Consider the following 6043-nt stretch of genomic DNA (forward strand, 5'->3'; position numbering starts at 1 on the left):
AGAGTACATTTCTTAGTATATTGTATTTTCCCTATTCACGCAAATAACTTTGTCAGTTTTCAAGCTACGACAGTTTCGTTTAACTCATTTTAATCCATAAGAAACGCACTTTCTTTTGATATTTCACTTTTTCAAAAATCTTATGTTCATAAAATTTATCAAATGTGCACAATGTATTTTCCCTATTCACGCAAATAACTTTGTCAGTTTTCAAGCTACGACAGTTTCGTACACCTCATTTTAATCCATAAGAAACGCACTTTCTTTTGATATATCATTTACACAAAAATCTTAAGTTCATAAAATATATCAAATTTGCATATCATTACAATTTTGGTACAGAGTACATTTCTTAGTATATTGTATTTTCCCTATTCACGAAATTAACTTTGTCAGTTTTCCAGCTACGACAGTTTCGTATACCTCATTTTAATCCATTCTTTTGATATATCACTTCTTAGTATATTGTATTTTCCCTATTCACGCAAATAACTTTGTCAGTTTTCAAGCTACGACAGTTTCGTACACCTTATTTTAATCCATAAGAAACGCACCTTCTTTCGATATATCACTTATTCAAAAATCTTAAGTTCATAAAATTGATAAAATTTGCAAATCATTACAATTTTGGCACAGAGTACATTTCTTAGCACAATGTATTTTCCCTATTCACGCAAATAACTTTGTCAGTTTTCAAGTTACGACAGTTTCGTACACCTCATTTTAATCCATAAGAAACGCACTTTCTTTCGATATATCACTTATTCAAAAATCTTAAGTTCATAAACTTTATAAAATTTGCATATCATTACAATTTTGGCACAGAGTACATTTCTTGGCACAATGTATTTTAATCCATAAGATACGCACTTTCTTTTGATATATCATTTATACAAAAATCTTAATTTCATAAAATATATCAAACTTGCATATCATTACAATTTTGGTACAGAGTACATTTCCTGGCACAATATATTTTCCCTATTCACGCAAATAACTTTATCAGTTTTCAATCTACGACAGTTTCGTATACCTCATTTTAATCCATTAGAAACGCACTTTCTTTTGATTTATCACTTATTTAAAAATCTTAAATTCATAAACTTTATAAAATCTACATATCATTACAATTTTGGTACAGAGTATATTTCTTAGTGTATTGTATTTTCCCTATTCACGCAAATAACTTTGTCAGTTTTCAAGCTACGACAGTTTCGTATACCTCATTTTAATCCATAAGAAACGCACTTTATTTTGATGTATAACTTATTCAAAAATCTTATGTTCATAAAATTTATCAAATGTGCACAATGTATTTTCCCTATTCACGCAAATAACTTTGTCAGTTTTCAAGCTACGACAGTTTCGTACACCTCATTTTAATCGATAAGAAACGCACTTTCTTTTGATATAACATTTACACAAAAATCTTAAGCTCATAAAATATATCAAATTTGCATATCATTACAATTTTTGTACAGAGTACATTTCTTAGTATATTGTATTTTCCCTATTCACGCAAATAACTTTGTCAGTTTTCAAGCTGCGACAGTTTCGTATACCTCATTTTAATCCATTCTTTTGATATATCACTTCTTAGTATATTGTATTTTCCTTATTCACGCAAATAACTTTATCAGTTTTCAAGATACGACAGTTTCGTATACATCATTTTAATGCATAAGAAACGCACTTTCTTTTGATATATCACTTGAGTTCATAAAATTTATCAAATATGCATATCATTACAATTTTGGCACAGAGTACATTTCTTGGCACAATGTATTTTCCCTATTCACGCAAATAACTTTGTCAGTTTTCAAACTACGACAGTTTCGTACACCTTATTTTAATCCATAAAAAACGCACTTTCTTTCGATATATCACTTATTCAAAAATCTTAAGTTCATAAAATTTATAAAATTTGCATATCATTACAATTTTGGCACAGAGTGCATTTCTTGGCACAATGTATTTTCCCTATTCACGCAAATAACTTTGTCAGTTTTCAAGCTACGACAGTTTCGTACACCTTATTTTAATCTATAAGAAACGCATTTTCTTTTGATATATCACTTATACAAAAATCTTAAATTCATAAACTTTATAAAAATCTACATATCATCACAATTTTGGAGCAGAGTACAATTCTTGACACAATGTATTTTCCCTATTCACGCAAATAACTTTATCAGTTTTCAAGCTACGACAGTTTCGTACACCTCATTTTAATCCATTAGGAACGCGCTTTCTTTCGATATATCACTTATTCAAAGATCTTAATTTCATAAAATTTATCAAATTTGCATATCATTACAATTTTGGCACAGAGTGCATTTCTTAGTATATTGTATTTTCCCTATTCATGCAAATAACTTTGTCAGTTTTCAAGCTACGACAGTTTCGTATACCTCATTTTAATCCATAAGAAATGCACTTTCTTTTGATATATCACTTATTCAAAAATCTTAAGTTCATAAAATTGATAAAATTTGCATATCATTACAATTTTGGTACAGAGTGCATATTGTATTTTCCTTACTCACGCAAATAACTTTGTCAGTTTTCAAGCTACGACAGTTTCGTATACCTCATTTTAATCCATAAGAAACGCACTTTCTTTTGATATATCAATTATTCAAAAATCGTAAATTCATAAACTTTATAAAATCTACATATCATTACAATTTTGATACAGAGTATATTTCTTAGCATATTGTATAAAATTGATAAAATATGCATATCATTACAATTTTGGTACAGAGTGCATTTCTTAGTATATCGTATTTTCCCTATTCACGCAAATAACTTTGTCAGTTTTCAAGCTACGACAGTTTCGTATACCTCATTTTAATCCATAAGAAACGCACTTTCTTTTCATTTTATACAAAAATCTTAAGTTCATAAAATTTACACCTTATTTTAATCCATAAGAAACGCACTTTCTTTTGATATATCATTTATACAAAAATCTAAAGTTCATAAAATATATCAAACTTGCATATCATTACAATTTCGGTATAGAGTACATTTGATGGCACAATGTATTTTCCCCATTCACGCAAATAACTTTGTCAGTTTTCAAGCTACGACAGTTTCGTGTACCTCATTTTATCCATAAAAACGCACTTTCTTTTTACATATCACTTATTTAAAAATCTTAAATTCATAAACTTTTTAAAATCTACATATGATTACAATTTTGGTACAGAGTATATTTCTTAGTGTATTGTATTTTCCTTATTCACGCAAATAACTTTGTCAGTTTTCAAGCTACGACAGTTTCGTACACCTCATTTTAATCCATAAGAAACGCACTTTCTTTTGATATATCCCTTATTTAAAATTCTTAAATTGATAAACTTTATAAAATCTACATAGCATTACAATTTTGGTACAGATTGCATTTCTTAGTATATTGTATTTTCCTTATTCACGCAGTTTGTCAGTTTTAAAGCTATGACAGTTTCGTATACCTCATTTTAATCCATAAGAAATGCACTTTATTTTGATTTATCACTTATTAAAAAATCTTGAGTTCATAAAATTTATCAAATGTGAATATCATTACAATTTTGGCACAGAATACATTTCTTGGCACAATGTATTTTCCCTATTCACGCAAATAACTTTGTCAGTTTTCAAGCTACGACAGTTTCGTACACCTCATTTTAATCCATAAGAAACGCACTTTTTTTGGTATATCATTTATACAAAAATCTCAAGTTCATAAAATTTATCAAATTTGCATATCATTACAATTTTGGTACAGAGTGCATTTCTTAGTATTTTGTATTTTCAATATTCACGCAAATAACTTTGTCAGTTTTCAAGCTACGACAGTTTCGTATACCTAATTGTAATCCATAAAAAACGCACTTTCTTTTGATATATCACTTATACAAATATCTTAAGTTCATAAAAATTACCAAATTTGCATATCATTACAATTTTGGTACAGAGTGCATTTCTTGGCACAATGTATTTTCCCTATTCACGCAAATAACTTTGTCAGTTTTCAAGCTACGACAGTTTCGTATATCTCATTTTAATCCATAAGAAACGCAATTTCTTTCTATATATCACTTATACAAATATCTTAAGTTCATAAAATTTACCAAATTTGCATATCATTACAATTTTGGTACAGAGTGCATTTCTAAGTATATTGTATTTTCCCTATTCACGCAAATAACTTTGTCAGTTTTCAAGCTATGAAGTTTCGTACACCTCATTTTAATCCATAAGAAACGCACTTTCTTTTGATATATCACTTATTCAAAAACCGTGAGTTCATAAAATTTATCAAATGTGCATATTATTACAATTTTGGCACAGAGTACATTTCTTGGCACAATGTATTTTCCCTATTCACGCAAATAACTTTGTCAGTTTTCAAGCTACGACAGTTTCGTTCACCTTATTTTAATCCATAAGAAACGCACTTTCTTTTGATATTTTAATCCATAAGAAACGCACTTTCTTTTGATATATCACTTATTCAAAAATCTTAAATTCATAAACTTTATAAAATCTACATATAATTACAATTTTGATACAGAGTATATTTCATAGTATATTGTATTTTCCCTAATCACGCAAATAACTTTGTCAGTTTTCAAGCTACGACAGTTTCGTATACCTCATTTTAATCCATAAGAAACGCACTTTCTTTTGATATATCTCTTATTCAAAAATCTTAAGTTCCTAAAATTTATCAAATTTGCATATCATTACAATTTTGGCACAGAGTACATTTCTTGGCACAATGCATTTTTCCTATTCACGCAAATAACATTGTCAGTTTTCAAGCTACGACAGTTTCGTATACCTCATTTTAATCCATAAGAAACGCACTTTCTTTTGATATAGCATTTATACAAGAATCTTAAGTTCATAAAATTTATCAAATTTGCATATCTTTACAATTTTGGTACAGAGTGCATTTCTTGGCACAATGTATTTTCCCTATTCACGCAAATAGCTTTGGCAGTTTTCAATCTTCGAAAGTTTCGTAACCTCATTTTAATCCATAAGAAATGCACTTTCTTTTGATATATTAATTATAAAATAATCTTAAGTTCATAAAATTTATAAAATTTGCATAACATTACAATTTTGGTACAGAGTGCATTTCTTGGCACAATGTATTTTCCCTATTCACGCAAATAACTTTGTCAGTTTTCAAGCTACGACAGTTTCGTATACCTCATTTTAATCCATAAGAAACGCACTTTCTTTTGATATACCACCTATTCAAAAATCTTAAGTTCATAAAATTTATAAAATTTGCATATCATTAGAATTTTGGTACAGAGTACATTTACAATTTTGGTACAGAGTACACTTCCTAGTATATTGTATTTCCCTATTCACGCAAATAACTTTGTCAGTTTTCAAGCTACAACAGTTTCGTATACCGCATTTTAATCCAGAAGAAACGCACTTTCTTTTGATGTATCACTTATTCAAAAATCCTAAGTTCATAAAATTGATAAACTTTGCATATCATAACAATTTTGGCACATAGTACATTTCTAAGTATATTTTATTTTCCCTATGCTACGACAGTTTCGTATACCTCATTTTAATCCATAAGAAACGCACTTTCTTTTGATATATCACTTATTCAAAAATCCTAAGTTCATAAAATTGATAAACTTTGCATATCATAACAATTTTGGCACAGAGTACATTTCTTAGTATATTGTATTTCCCTATTCACGCAAATAACTTTGTCAGTTTTCAAGCTACGACAGTTTCGTATACCTCATTTTAATCCATAAGAAACGCACTTTCTTTTGATATATCACTTATTCAAAAATCTCAAGTTCATAAAATTTGTAAAATTTGCATATCATTACAATTTTGGATCAGAGTATATTTCTTGGCACAATGTATTTTCCCTATTCACGCAAATAACTTTGTCAGTTTTCAAGCTACGACAGTTTCGTATATCTCATTTTAATCCATAAGAAACGCACATTCTTTTGATATATCACTTATTCAAAAATCCTAAGTTCATAAAATTGATCAAATTTGC

This window comes from Lucilia sericata, unplaced genomic scaffold (genome assembly GCF_015586225.1).
Source record: "Lucilia sericata isolate MDLA Ls3-8-SP2 unplaced genomic scaffold, ASM1558622v1 Contig001271F_arrow, whole genome shotgun sequence".
In the NCBI taxonomy this organism is placed as follows: Eukaryota; Metazoa; Arthropoda; class Insecta; order Diptera; family Calliphoridae; genus Lucilia; species Lucilia sericata.